Raw genomic sequence first — 15,768 nt, 5'->3', positions numbered from 1 at the left:
GAAGAAAGAGGGATTAATTATAGCGTCATCTGTGGAAGGCTGGTGGATTCTTTGGAAAACCTGGACAGAGGCGGAACGGGATGGAGTATCCTGTCAATGGGCTCTGTACTGGAACACTGAGTAGCAGGTCCTGCTTTGACTTGCTAATGGTGTAGGATGCAATCCAGTTTCACGCCGCACCTGTTTCTGCCTTCTGATTTTGGTGTGGGCAGGGGCACTGAGAAGGAGGGGGCGTCAAGCCATTTCCCTGGTCTTAATGACTCTCTTGAAGCTGCTATATTCATCCCACTGGGGGAGAATGTCGGGCAGATGGGAATTGAGGCAATCGACAAAACAAGCAACTTGTTCCATCTGATTGCTGGTAAGTTGGCAACAACAAGAGCAGCAATAACTGAGCACTGGTACTCAGAATGCCAGAGGTTACCTTTTTGGGCCCCAGTGGAAAGAGGTTTATGATTTAAATCCCTGCTATTGCATCCCTGCACCCGAGCCCTGAAGCACGACCCCTCTGAGAAGATCAAGTGCTGTGAGGAATAGCAGGTCGCTGCGCAACAGGAAGAACCTCGCCGAGGAGGCATGTCGGAGCATGCCAGACTGTCTGTAACAAGATCTCCTGGTGTTGTTTTGTTTCGTTCTGCTAAAGTTGGCATCTCTCTGGTCCCAGGTCACCCACCCAGAGCTTTCTGGGAGTGACAAGACATAGCCTGGCAGATCAAGTCTGGGCTACGGGGGTTGTTTCGTAGTTAGTGGTTTAACAAACAAACAAACAAACCCTCAGCACCTTCAACAAACCACTGTTTCCCAGATTTTTAGTGGGAAGCCATGACGGTTTGAAGTGGTATGATACGACTGACACAGATACATAGAAGAAGCCCTCCATAAGACTCCCTTCTCAGCAGAGTTAACAAACGGCAGCAGCTCCTAGGATTCTTTCTGTTGGGGATATTTCAGACAGAAATTCCCAGGTGTCAAAAAAGGTTATTTACTGTGGTCCGTGTTTTGTTAGCCCCCAAATGGAAAACAAGTGAGGTCCCAACTAAAGAAGAATGGCAACTTAAGCTGACGGAATATGCCCAGCTTGCAGACCTAACTGTTGAATGGTTTCTTTAAATGTAAAGGTTCATCATTGTTCCACCCAATGTGTATGTCTTTAAGGGGCCAGAGCAAGGGCCAGAGTAAAATAACGAGACCCAGCTTTACAGCTGTGAAACATAGCAGGTGCTGCTGAGTTGTACTGATTAAGGTGTGTCAGCATTTGGTTGTAGTATATAAGGAGCAGCACCTAGCTCTCCCATTACCCTGGGGGATGGGTTGGTGGTTGGGTCATGTTTGTTTGTTGATGTATTTAGTGTAAATGGAGTTTTTGTTTTTCTTATTAAAACCTTGTTTAAGTTATTTTTGAGTCCCTTTTTAATGCATGGTCTCCCCAGCAAGCTCTCTGCAGCGCTACCATACTGCAACTAGCCAACACTAACATATAGAATAAGAGAACAAGAAGAACATACGTTTGGAAAACGTTTATTGAATATCGGGGGGGGGGGGGATTTTGAACACTTGAAAACGTTGGCAGCATTAAGATAAATTCAACAGTGTAAATAAGTTTTGATGGCTGTACTAATGGGATACTGAATGGTTTCATTTATGTAAAATATGCAGGGATTTGTGGTATGCAAAATGAACCATGGAAAGAGAAGAAGGCAAGTCATTGATATTTTAAGGATGTTTAAATGAGTATGCAAAATTGTAAAACAGAAAATTTAATAAAAATTACACACACACACAGTGTGACATCATAGAGCTTTAAGTGTATGGTGCGAATGGCGCCCGAGTCATGACCATGCCCCTGTTGTAAAAATAAGGACCATTTATCCAGCTGCCCACAAGATGGTGCTCTGAGTACAAGTGAGCAGGAGTCGCTTAAGAGCAAAACCCGGTTTCTAGATGGGTTGGCGGTGTTGGCCTATTGTGATGAAGATGGTCTTGCAGCACCAAGAAAGACCAGCACATTTATTATGGAATAAACTTGTGCATCAGAGCCCACCATCAAGTTGCATGAAGAGTTACCCACAGTTGGCAGGTGCATATACAGAACCATAGAATTGTGGACTTGGAAGGGACCCTGAGAATCATCTCTTCTGACCCCCTGCAGTGCAGGAATAGGCAGCTGTCCCTTATAGGGATCAGACCTGCAACCTTGGTGTTACCAGCACCACGCTCTAACCAGCTGAGTGATATATAAAATAAAAGGTAAAGGTAAAGGTACCCCTGCCCGTACGGGCCAGTCTTGACAGACTCTGGGGTTGTGCGCCCATCTCACTTAAGAGGCCAGGGGCCAGCGCTGTCTGGAGACACTTCCGGGTCACGTGGCCAGCGTGACATCGCTGCTCTGGCAAGCCAGAGCCGCACACGGAAACGCCGTTTACCTTCCCGCTGGTAAGCGGTCCCTATTTATCTACTTGCACCCGGAGGTGCTTTTGAACTGCTAGGTTGGCAGGCGCTGGGACCGAGCAGCGGGAGCGCACCCCGCCGCAGGGATTCGAACCGCCGACCTTTCGATCAGCAAGTCCTAGGTGCTGAGGCTTTAACCCACAGCGCCACCTGCGTCCCATATATGTATATAAAATATGTGCACCTAATTCAGGATCTCAGAGTTGAAGCCCGGTCAGAGTAGACACATTGAAGTTAACAGACAGGATTAACCGAGGTTCATGCATTTCAAAAACTTAACTGGATACGACCCCCAACAATAAGCCTCAGAGATGTCATGTGTGGGCGTGACACTCAAGGGCACATCATGTTTTGTTTAACGACAGCAGAAGTAATCCCTTTCTTTTTAAGATTTAGATAACCTGGTTAAGCTTTAGATGAGCTGTCAAGAGTCTTTAATTTCTCCCGGCTTTGGTCTGGTTCGAAGCCCTTTCTCTGCTCTTCATTATGCTGTGACTCCCTTCACCTGTTTCTGATTTTATTGTATTTAGAGCTGGTTTTTATTGCATTTTAATGTGTTTTTTTTATATTGTGATACTCTTTGAGGGCTGCTTTTATGGCTGAAAAGCTGCATATAAATGACTTTATAAGTGAGCAAAAGCAATCAGTAAGATCCACATATACTGTAGTTGCTTTGGAAGATGATAATCAGGCACCCGCACAACATGACCAGTCCAATGAAGCTGATGTTGAAGAACCATCGCTTCAAAACTGGTGATATTTGCTTCTTCCAGTACACTGCTATTAGTTCACCTGTCTTCTGTGATAGGAATTTTGAGGTCTTAGATATATGGTAATGTTCATAACCGCACGTACATAGATCAGCACAGGAAGACCAACCTGAAGCCATTTTGATTCTTAAACTGAGCAAATGTTTTCTCTGCAAGGTCAAAGTGGAAAAGCCTCTCCATTGTCTTTTCCTTCACAAATCCTGTCTTAAGGGTATGTCTGTGTTTGAATAGGGTGTGAGCCTGTGACATGGCCCAGGAACTAAGTATTTATCACTACAAAAGAATGGCCAGGCTCCCCAGGCAATCCAATCAAGTAACCTGCCAGACAGGAGATAAACAAGGACAGGAGAAAAACATTCAAATTTCTGTTTAGGCCGCCTTTTCTGTGATGTAGGTCTGATGTATCTGAGGGGTGGTCTTAGGTTACACCCCTTCTGTGATGTATTTATGATGTTTCTGGGGGTGGTCTTGATCTACAGGGTGGCAATTTCAAAAGTCTATATAAGGCCTTGCGGCCATTTTTCTGGGTCCCTCCTCTCTCCTGCGGTGAGGGGAGCACCCTGTTGCAACAGATCAATAAAGATCAAGCTTACCAGCTGCTTTGCTTCTCAATATTCTCTGGTTGGCCTCTGTTATTCTCTCCTACCAATAGGAAGGACTCTATATGGGCTCATGGATACCCCATAAGGGAAAATCACTTCCCAAGTGATGTGTAAAAATTTTCAGAGACACCCTTGATGGATTCTTTTGAGGAGCTGGAGATGGCGTTTATAAGTGGTCCATGTTTCACAAGCATACAGTAAGGTTGGTAGTACAATAGTTTCGTAAACAAGCATTTTTTGGTTTCCCTGTGAATGTCCCGGTCCCCAAACACTCTGCACTTCAATTGGGAGAAAGCAGCACTCACAGAGCTCAGAGGAAAATCTCTCTTCTTGAGCTATGCCTCTGGAGAGGGTGGTTGTTTTCTCCCAGTGCATGGAACCAGCTTCAGAGGAGAGATCTTATTTAGAATTGCAGCTGGGGGAAGAAAGTGTTAAAATGCCCCTTGATGTCTAAGAGACCCACATTACCTGCAAGAAACCGCCTCGCCCCTAGTTATACCACCGGTGCAACATCCACTCGAAAGGCTGACCCATGCCAAATTTTCCTTTCCAGTCCCACCCCTATTAAGGTTGGCACTGTTCCATCACCTTATGAAGGACCCGTGGAAAAGCAGCTCAAAACAGACCCAACCCATCTGTATAAAACTTGCTTCTGGGAATGCTCACGGATAGCTGGATCTTATCAGCCTTTGAATGTATTCCGCTAATCTACATTAATGATTACCCTTGTCAGCCAAGAATCCGGTTAAGTTTTCAAGGGAAGGCAAACTCACTGCTGTTTACAACTCTCCCAGCCTCATTTGCAATGCTAAAAGGCAGCTGGGAAGGTAATCAAATGATCCGTCTTCCCTCCGAGGTGCATCAGTGTTGCTGCGGGTGGGAGGTGTCAGGTATGAAAGAGGGGGAAGCTGGGCTGTTAATATTATCTCTTTGCCTTCATGAGATCCGGTCTAGTGGTGCGGCTACCACATTACTAGGTAGGTGTTAGAAGAAAAACTGCTCCCTTTCCCTTATGGGGCAATTCTGGAGCTTGTATAGAGTCCTTACGTGCAGTGGCGTAGCGTGGGTTGTCAGCACCCGGGGCAAGGCAAGTAATTTGCGCCCCCTAACCCGTGGATTTGCGTCCCCTAACCCTACCCCTAACCCTAACCCCCAGATGTTGTGCCCGGTGGGGCCGGCCCCCCTGCACCCCCCACGCTACACCACTGCTTATGTGGGTTCCCTATTGGTAGGAGAAAACAGAGGCCAACCAGAGTATATTGAGAAGCAAAGCGCTAGTAGCCTGATCTTTATTCAAGCAACAGTTGCAACAGGGTCCTCACTCACCACATGCAGGAGGGAGGAGAGAACCCAGAACAATGATGTGCAAGCCCTTATATAGACCTTTGAAATTGCCCACCCTGTAGCCCAAGACCACCCCAACATCATCCATACATCACAGAAGGAGGCGGTCTACAGCAGAAATCCTGTCTGACAGGATACCTGATAATGGTCACTGATTGCATTACCTGGGCAGCCTGGCCATTCTTTTGTGATGGTTAATGTTTTAGTTCCTGAATCCAGGTCACAGGCTCACACTATTTATACACAAATACATCCTTAGGACAGAATTTGCAAGCAAATGACATTGGGAAGGCTTTCCCCATTTGCCTCCCTTTCTGCAGAGGAATATTTGAGGTCACTGGGAGAGTCAAAATGGCTTCAGGATTGCTCTCCTGTTCTATTTCAGACACATGGTTCATACACTTAGATATGTGTGCATTCATGAATATTTATTCTACATTTGAGACCTTAAAATTCTTATAACACAGGGTTCCACTAGGAACTCATTCACCCAGTCGACCCAAAAGGGGTTGAATTCGCCTCCCAGGGCATCATCTCTGACCCTATCTGCATATTACATTTAAAGCTGTATTATAGAATCGTAGAGTTGGCAGGGAACACAAGGGTCATCTAGTTCAACCCCCTGCAACACAGGAATCTTTTGTCCAACGTTGGACTCGAACCCACGACTGTGAGATTAAGAGTCTTTTTTTAAAAAAATATTTATTCCAGTTTTATTTTTATTTTTATTAAAATTTTTATTACATTTTCAGTTTACAGAAAAGAAAAAGAAGGACAAACCAGAAAAAAGAAAGAAAGAAAAACAATCCAACTTTCAAAATACATTTTTAGGTTACTAACTGGACTTCCCCACATCTCCCTCACCCTGCGTTCTTTACAATAAACATATCAGCAAATTATTACCTTGTTTCGTATCTTATTTATATCTTTCAGAGTGTTTTACTTCTAAATTTAAAGTACCTTTTGTCAAATATTTATACCTTAAGATAATACATAAAATAACTTTAATATTTATTCCAGTTTTAAAGGTTACAAAAAGAAAACACTAAATTGAGCAAGAAAAAACAAAACAATACATCACAATAGATACAAACAGACAAAAAACACACACAGAAAAATACAAACAATTAAGAAAAAAAAACCAAACCTTTACATAACTTTCTTTCCTTTGCTTATTTCCTTGACCTCCTCACAACTCCCTTTTTTGTATTCTAGTTCAATTAGATATTTCAGCAAATCCTTTCCAGCTTTGTTTTTATCCTATTAACTTATCTTAATATACTGTAATTTTACATTATCTTCTTTCACCAATTAACAAATCCATTTTTACCTAATCATTTATATCATTTCTGCTAAAACCACATTACTTCATTCCAACATCCTTCTAACATTCCTTAATTTTGCAATGTTTCTGTAGATAAATTTTTTCCAATCTTCTTCCACCAACTCTTCACCTTGGTCTCAGATTCTGCCAGTCATTTCCGCCAGTTCCATATAATCCATCAACTTCATCTGCCATTCTTCCCGGGTGGGTAAATCTTGTGTCTTCCAATACTTCGCGATGAGTATTCTTGCTACGAGATTAAGAGTCTTAGGGCTGCATCTAAACTAGGCTGCAACCTGACAATTTGAGTCTAGGTGTCCTGGGTGGGAGGGATGGGTATACCAGAAGAGTGATTTATACAGCACTATAAAATATAATTGAGGGGACGCAGGTGGCGCTAAAGGTTAAAGCCTCAGCGCCTAGGACTTGCCGATCGAAAGGTCGGCGGTTCGAATCCCTGCGGCGGGGTGCGCTCCCGCTGCTCGGTCCCAGCGCCTGCCAACCTAGCAGTTCCAAAGCACCTCCGGGTGCAAGTAGATAAATAGGGACCGCTTACCGGCGGGAAGGTAAACGGCGTTTCCGTGTGCGGCTCTGGCTCGCCAGAGCAGCGATGTCACGCTGGCCACGTGACCCGGAAGTGTCTCCGGACAGCGCTGGCCCCTGGCCTCTTAAGTGAGATGGGCGCACAACCCTAGAGTCTGTCAAGACTGGCCCGTACGGGCAGGGGTACCTTTACCTATAAAATATAATTGACTTATACGTTTGCCTTCCACAGCTGTCAGCTGCCATTCCAAGCTGGGGAGGTGGGGGCTGGCTGAGCAAAATTGATTCAGAGCAGAGGGTTGGGGATCGCTCTCTGTCTAAACACTAGATAAGGTTCATTACCGCTTATCCTTTTTCGAAAGCCACCTAAGGGAATGAAAGTCTTTATTACACAAGCTTGTAGCTCGTTTTTCTTCCCTCCTGAACATTTGGCTCTGAAATGTCCTTTCTTTTATTTGTATTCCAGCAAAGAGCATTCATCACACCTGCTTTTTGTTACAGAGGTGGTGCCATGGGGGGCCAGGGTGGGTAAAGGCCCCTGCCCCTCAGAGAAGCTGGTTGCCCTCTATCTTCATCCCATGGCTTGAAGGAAAAGCCCCTTTCCCATATAAACCATAACTGAATTGTAAACTATCATGGAGAATAAGGTTATCCATTGCTACTAGCCACAATGCCTAGGTTTTCCTTCCACTGTCAGAGGTGGTTTGTCTCTGAATTGCTGGGAATCACAAGTGGGGAGAGTCAGTGGCGTAGGAAGGGGGGTGCGGTGGGTGTAGGCCACCCTGGGTGTCATCACTGAGGGGGTGACAAAATGGCAAAAATGTGTGTTTAATTTTTTTTTTAAAAATGGGCTCATGACACTTTATATCATTGCATTTTGTACGTTTTGCAATTCTAATTACACTCATTACAAAATAGCTCAAAATTAAAAAGAAAAACAGAAATAGGTAAAGGGACCCCTGACCATTAGGTGCAGTCGTGGTCGACTCTGGGGTTGTGGCGCTCATCTCGCTTTATTGGCCGAGGGAGCCGGCGTACAGCTTCCGGGTCATGTGGCCAGCATGACTAAGCCGCTTCTGGCGAACCAGAGCAGTGCACGGAAACACCATTTACCTTCCCGCCGGAGCAGTACCTATTTATCTACTTGCACTTTGACATGCCTTCGAACTGCTAGGTTGGCAGGAGCAGGGACCAAGCAATGGGAGCTTGCCCCGTGGCGGGGATTCGAACCACCGACCTTCTGATTGGCAAGTCCCAGGCTCTGTGGTTTAACCCACAGCGCCACCCGCGTCCCTAAAAACAAACAAACATAGAAAGGTAGAAAACTTCTCATTACAAGATAACCCTGCTAGTGATGGCTTATGATAATCTTTCAGATATCGTATAAATTTACTCCAGTGCTTTTGGAATACTTGATCACTCTGGTTTCGGATTTTTCCTGTCAGCTTTGCCAGTTCTGCAAAGTCCATCATCTTCATCTGCCACTCTTCTTTCGTTGGTACGGCAATGTTGCTTTCGAACTCGAGTCCTGCTTCTGAGTTTCCCTCAGGGATCTGGTTGGCCACTGTGAGAATGGGATGCTGGACCATTTGGGCCACTGGCCTGGTCCACCTGACTTTTCGTACATTATTATGCAGCCACACTTCCCCCTCTGGTCTAGGCTGTCATGGCCTAGGCACTCTATGGATTCCAGTCACGCAATGAGACCAGGATAAGCTCCGGGAAGCGGTGGCATCAATCTTCTTGCAATAGCAGCTGCTCTTGACAGCCGCCGTTTGACAACATGCGTTGCCATGAATTTTATATTCCACCTCTCCCCCCTCTTTTAGAAAAAAAACCCACAAACCTATATTTCACGGGAGAGGAAGAAGAAACTCTGAGGTGAATCATGTCAACGTTACATTTCACCTTCAAGAACGAAGGTGCAGAGCCGAGGTCGAATCCCTGCCATCAGATCTGATCTGTCCAAGATGGGTATTGCTCAGGCTGGGTGAAAATCAATATCAGGCTGGCGTGGGAGGCAATAACAGGTCTTTTAGTCTAGCACAGAGACAGGGAAACTTTTTCCAGTCCCAAGACTACGCTCCTTTTGTGGGCAACGTTTTGTGGGGGCAGAGGAACACAGGCAAGTTTGACTTTTGTACAGTAGGCTAGTTTCTACAAATACAGTGGTACCTCAGGTTAAGACGTTAATTCGTTCTGTAGGTCCATTCTTAACCTGAGGTACCACTTTAGCTAATGGGGCCTCCTGCCTCCACCACGCCTCTGCCACACGATTTCTATTCTCATCCTGAAGCAAGGTTCTTAACCTGAGGTACTATTTCTGGGTTAGCGGAGTCTGTAACCTGAAGCGTCTGTAACCCGAGGTACCACTGTACTCACAACATACCTTCTCTCTTCTCCGCCCAGGCAGGCAAGCAGCACTCCTCAGAGTTCAAGGAAACCTTCTGGTCAGTCAAAAAACATCCTATGAATTTTGCAATGCTTTTCTGAAACCAAAGGATGTGTACAAAGACACGTACATTCGTGCAAAGTGCATACAGAAAATATATCTGAGGGCAAACAGTGCGTAAGAATGCTTTCTACTAGCGTCCAAATAGCTTCGGGGAAATGGAAAATAGGGCAGATTGTCACAAAGGTAGCATGCCAACCCTCCACTCTCTGCCGAGTTGCAGCAAGATTCCAGGAGATTTCCAGACACTCACCCAGGATGTGCATTGAAAATTGTTGTAGCTAATAATAATAATAATAATTTATTTATGTACATCCAGTTTTCCCCCCTTTTAATTTTTTTTGGGGCCCCCAAGAGAGTGGGGCCCTAAGCTATAGCTTGTTTAGCTTATACGTAAATCTGGCACTGGGCTTTGCTTATCTGCAGCTAGCCGTGTAAAACTGCCTGGGGCTTGTGATCCGAAACTGAAGGCAGCAACAGTGCTTGGCTTGCTTTTAATTAACCAAACTTTTTACTTCATGAAATTTATGAGCTTGCTCAAAGTTTAGCTCTTTATTGAATATAGAGATTATGGCGAGTTTGCCCCTCCCGGAAAACCGTAACATCGTATGAGGGGGAATGGATATGAAGATCCGCACAATTTTTCCTGTGAAACTCAAAATAATAATAAAAAATAAAAATCTCAGATCTGTGCACAAGAGGGGTGCATTTGGACGTAGGATATTCATCCATTCCTAGCTGGTGTGGTGTAGCGGTTAGAGAGTCAGACTAGGACCCAGGAGACCAGGGTTCAAAAACCTCAGTCAGCCATGAAGCTCACTTTGGGCCAGTCACTGACTCTTAGCCTGGCCTACCTCACAGGGTTGTTGTGAGGATTAAAAGATGAAGGGGAGCACCCTGTACCCCACCTTTTGCTCCCTGAATAAAAAGGGTGAATTATAAATGCAATACATAAAGGTAAAGGGACCCCTGACCATTAGGTCCAGTCGTGGCAGACTTGGGGGTTTGCTGCGTTCATCTTGCTTTATTGGCTGAGGGAGCCGACGTACAGCTTCCGGTTCATGTCGCCAGCATGACTAAGCCGCTTCTGGCGAACCAGAGCAGTGCACGGAAACGCTGTTTACCTTCCCGCCGGAGTGGTACCTATTTATCTACTTGCACTTTGATGTGCTTTCGAACTGCTAGGTTGGCAGGAGCAAGGACCGAACAACGGGAGCTCACCCCGTCACAGGGATTCGAACCACCGACCTTCTGATCGGCAAGTCCTAGGCTCTGTGGTTTAACCCACAGCGCCACCTGCGTCCCAATGCAATACATAAAACACAATAAATAGTCCGGAGGGCACTGGGTTTGAAAAGGTTGGACAACAATGTTTAATACAGGATGAGATAATTTCCTGGGAACATGGTGACCTTAAAGAGCTCATCTTTGCCACTTCCCTTCAACAGCTTTAGGTTTGCTTGATATGGGTTGCTGTTATTTTGAAGCTCACCTTCTCACTTAAATCATCCTCTTCCAAGTCACAGCTGCTCTCTCTCTGTGTGTGAAAAAATAGAATAGTGAAAATAAAATTAGATCTGGCCGCTGACAACTTTAAAAAAAGAATGCCAGCATCACATACTTTGAGTGTAGGAGGTGAGAAAGGAAGACTTGAGAGCAAACAAGTCTGTGTTTGGGATTGTCTGGGAGAAGAAGGGAATTAGAAAGCGTGATGACTTTAAGAAATATGGGTGGTGGCAAAGTCTTGGGCAGTGACTGGCTGAGCTGCTGTGACATCACAAGAAGACAAGGATATATATATTCTATTTTACAATTTAGAATATTCATTTATACAACCTTAAAATATCTATGACTTCCATGAAGGCAGCCATGTTTAGGGAAGCTTTTAATGTTTGATGTATTACGGTATTTTAATATTTTGTTGGAAGCCACCCAGAGTGGCTGGGGAAGCCCAGCCAGATGGGTGGGGTATAAATAAATTATTATTATTATTATTATTATTATTATTATTCTCTTTCCATGGTTCATTTTACATAGTATAAATTTCTGCATATTTTATATAATCTAAACCATTCAATATTCCATTATTACATCTATAAAACTTATTTACACTGTTGAAATAATAATAATAATAATAATAATAATAATAATAATAATAATAATTTATACCCCGCCCATCTGGCTGGGTTTCCCCAGCCACTGTGGGTTACTCCCGACAGAATATTAAAAACACAATACAGCATTAAACATTAAAAACTTCCCTAAACAGGGCTGCCTTCAGATGTCTTCTAAAAGTCAGATAGTTGTTTATTTCCTTGACATCTGATGGGAGGGCGTTCCACAGGACGGGCGCCACTACTGAGAAGGCCCTCTGCCTGGTTCCCTGTAACCTCACTTCTCGCACTTAGGAAACCGCCAGAAGGTCCTCGGATCTGGACCTCAGTGTCTGGGCTGAACGGTGGGGGTTGAGACGCATTATTTTAATGCTGACAGCATTTTCCAGTATACACAATTTCCCCCCATATATTCAACAAACATTTTCCAATCTTCAAACGAATGTTTTTCTTGTTCTCTTATTCTGTACGTTAGATCCGCAAGCTGCGCATATTCCAATCAGTTTAAGTTGCCATTCTTCTTTGGTTGGGACCTCATATTCCACCTCTAGTCCTACGATTCCTTTGCTCATTTGGGAGTATGGCAGAGTGAAAAATGCAGCTATCCCCTGGAGATGAAAGCCACACACACACATGCAAACACAAACACTTTAATCCTCAAATGTGGGCGACAGAGAACAAGTGTATCCCGAAGGAACATTTTGTGCGGTCTATTTCCTGTTTATCACGCTAAGGATGCCATATGGGGTTTTTTCTGTCATTCTGGACTATATTAAACACGGCAGCTGTGGAGAAAACTCACTTGAAAAATTCCCCTTGGAGGTCTGGCAACCTCATCACCCCATAGATCATAGAGTTGGAAGGTACACCAAGGGTCATCTAGTCCAACCCCTACAATGCAGGAACCATGTGCACCTTGAACCACCAACCTTCTTGTTCACAACCAGATGTACAGACCCATTGTACCACAGGAATGCCTTGCTGCCTTCTGCTTCTAACAGTTTGGAAACCCAGAAGGTCATCTGTCAGATGAAAAGTGGGTGGTGATGTCACCTGAAGGTTTTGGAAGCTTTGGCTTCAAAGACCGACCATGAGTTGTACACCTGTGAGCTCCATCCTTGTCAGACCTGACCCGTAGTCCAGTGGTGGAGCATTTGTTGTACATACAGAAGGTCTCAGGATCAATCTTCAAGCAGAAGGTCCCTGCTTGAAACCTTGGAGAGTTGTTGCCGGCCAGTGTAGACAACACAGAGCTCGATTACTGAGCTCGATCCTGACTCTGGCTCAGCCCTTGGTCCCGCAAGCAAGGTGACAAGGTGTCTTAATGGCAAGCACGGTTTGCACCTCAAAGAGTGCCAAGCTTCAGGGAAACAGCGTCCTCCCTCCCTTTGGCCGTGGATAAGCAGAACAAAGGAAAAATAGTCTCTTACCACTTAAAGAGATTTTAATGATCACAGCAAAAGAACAAAGAGTCCATTCTCGGAGTAAAGGTGCTCCCAGTTAAGGTTTTCACCCACTCCCCCCCCCTTGATTCACCCTCGTCTCTTCCTTTCTTGCAACTTGATCTTGCAGCCACTGTGCCTTCTGTGCAGCTACCTTATTTAATCTCCGTGACCTTGGACTGATCGGCTATGCAGCAAACCAGAATCTCTCCCAGTTTTTCTTCTCCTAGCTGTTCACCACCCTGTTCTTCCCAGCTTCTGCCTTCTGAACTATGTCCCTCTGTGAACCGCTGTTCCAAATCTATACTGTCCCACTGCTACTGATCAGGATCATCTGTGCAGCCCTCCTCAGAGGGACCATGAAAATCCCTCCATATATTTTCTTGTTCTCTTCACACAAGTCTGGCAGGAACACTTCCCACGCTCCCAGAAAAAGCAGTTTAAAGGTGCCTCCTGGCAGGTTTGCAAGCTGCATTCCCACCCGCAAAACTTGGCAATCTCCACCGCCATAACTTGATGCTGGAGGGGAAACAACATTGAGATGCAAAGGCACAAAATGGAGCGAGATTCTGCAGGCATGGTGGGATCCAAGACTCCATTCGCACCCCATTCCCTGGATGCATTTCCTTCACCCCACTGTCAGCTCGACATCCTTGTTTTGTTTTGTACACTAGGCTGCTTTCTGCATGCACTCACACATGGCAATAGATCCCTATCAGAGCACCTGCTTTGCATGCACAAGGTTCCCAGGTTCACTCTCTAGTTAGGAGTGCAGAAGACCTCTGGTCTGAAACCCTGGAGAGCTGCTGCCAGTCAGTGCAGGCACTATGGAGCTAGGTGGACTAACAGTCTGAGCCTGGAGAAGGCACCTTCCTATTTTACTTTGAGAAGGGCCATACTTGCATGGCAGGGGATCTGTTTTGCATGCAGAAGGTCCCAGGCTCAATCCCCAAAAATCTCTGGGCAGGATTGGAAATGTCCCTTGCCTGAAACCATGGTGGACCGCTGCCAGTCAGTGCGGAGAATGGCAAGCTAGTTGGACAGTGTGCTGGTCCCAGGGGGTTACCGTGCAGCATGGTCCGAGTCCAGTCCAAGGGTGTGGTATGGAGGCTGTCAGTCAAGGCTGAAGCGGGGTCCAAGGCAAGGAGTTGGGTGTGGTCAGGAACTCTGGCAGAAGAGCAGGACAGGGTGCCGGCAGGAACAGGTTACCAGCGATGTTGCTCCCGCAACCTGGGACTGGGCTGGCTGGCTTTTATCTCCTCTGAGGCATAAGGCAGCCCCAGTCCACAGGTGACTCGCCTCTCCTGGTCTGGAGGCGAGCACTCCTCCTGCGGGAACTTAGTTCCCTCCGCCTCTCTGCCCTGAGCCTCTGCAGCTCAGGAGAGGCTGGAGGGTTACTGGACCCAGAGGCAACCTCAGCTTCCTCTGACGGGACTGAGAGTGGAGCACCTGCAGGCAATGGGTCCTCCATCACCTCAGGAGCCAGAGCAGATTCAGCTGGTATCTGCTCCTGAGGATCCGGCACAGGCGAGGACCCTTCAGGTTCAAGCCCCAGCCCTGGCTCAGCTGGTCCTGGAGGCAGGGACTCCTGTGCAGGCTGGGATTCCTCAGGGTCAGCCTCTGAATCCGATTCCCAGGCCATCAGAGACAGCTTCTGTGCTGCCAAATACAGCAGTTCTTTCCAAGGATGTCAGGACAAAAGGAATGAGGAGGTGGAAGGGGAACCAAAACAGTTTTATTAACAAATAAACAGCAGGCATGCAAAGCATAAAATAAAACATACCCGACAGGGGCTACCCAGTCTCCCTTTCAGCTGCCTGGAGCCCCAAGTAGACCAGCAAGAGAAAAGCCCTGACTGTCAGTCTCCCAGCATCAGGTCCTTTGATCTGGGTAGAAGCTCTCCTGGGCCCCTCCCACCTATGGCTTTTATAGCCTGCCTTGGTGTAATCAAGTGCACCTGACATTACTCATGATTAGCCCAGGATCCTGAGATGGAATTAATACAGAGCAGCTGAGAGTTGGGCATCCAGCCGGCACTTGCAACACAGAAGAAGCCAAGAAACTCCCCACAGGTGTGTGAAACACAAGAATCCAGCAGACCTCAAACTGGGGGTGCTAAAGGGAAAGGGACATGCCACCTAACTCCTTGAAATACAATTGTCTTCCGCATTTCCACTACAGCTTCCTATGTCCCTGTGTTCTCCCTCCTCCTCCAACCCAGTCAAGCCAGAATTATTATCAGAGTTCAAGGACACATTCCAGCCAGGCAAAAACACTCAATTCTATCTTATAATCAGTTTCATTTGGATATCTATTTGGACACCCACCTGGCACTCAGTTCGTTTTGCCACAGCCTGATGATGACTTGGTAACTCTTTCATTGGTGGCACCATTGCTGTGGAATGCCCTCCCAGCTGAAATGAAAAAAGCCTCATCAGTATTGGCATTCCACCGGCCCTTAAAGACATGCCTGCTTATTTCCTTCTCTCCTGACTTGAATCTTTAGCTGTGATTCCTGCATTGCAGGGAGTTGAACTCGATTTGGGTCCCTCCCAGCTCAACCATTCCACTATTCTGTCTCCTACTTTGTCTGTTAACTGTTACACTGTGTTTTAATGGACAGGTTTTAATTATGGAAGTTGTAAAGTAGTTTATTTTACTAGATATTTTATTTACGGGTAGCTGTATTTTCAGAACTGATTTTACCCTTGTTAGTTGGCTTTTATTTG

At 45.8% G+C, this 15,768-nt stretch overlaps 1 protein-coding gene across 1 annotated transcript in view; it reads left to right on the top strand.

The window, feature by feature from the left end:
- Positions 1-15,768, top strand: part of LOC307221954 (taste receptor type 1 member 3-like) — a 374,179-nt gene that overhangs the window by 270,688 nt on the left and 87,723 nt on the right. The window lies entirely within an intron of this gene.

This window comes from Podarcis cretensis (genome assembly GCF_951804945.1).
Source record: "Podarcis cretensis genome assembly, chromosome: 8".
Lineage (NCBI taxonomy): Eukaryota > Metazoa > Chordata > Lepidosauria > Squamata > Lacertidae > Podarcis > Podarcis cretensis.
Note: the sequence above shows the minus strand (reverse complement) of the source record. Positions and strands in the feature narration are given on the sequence as shown.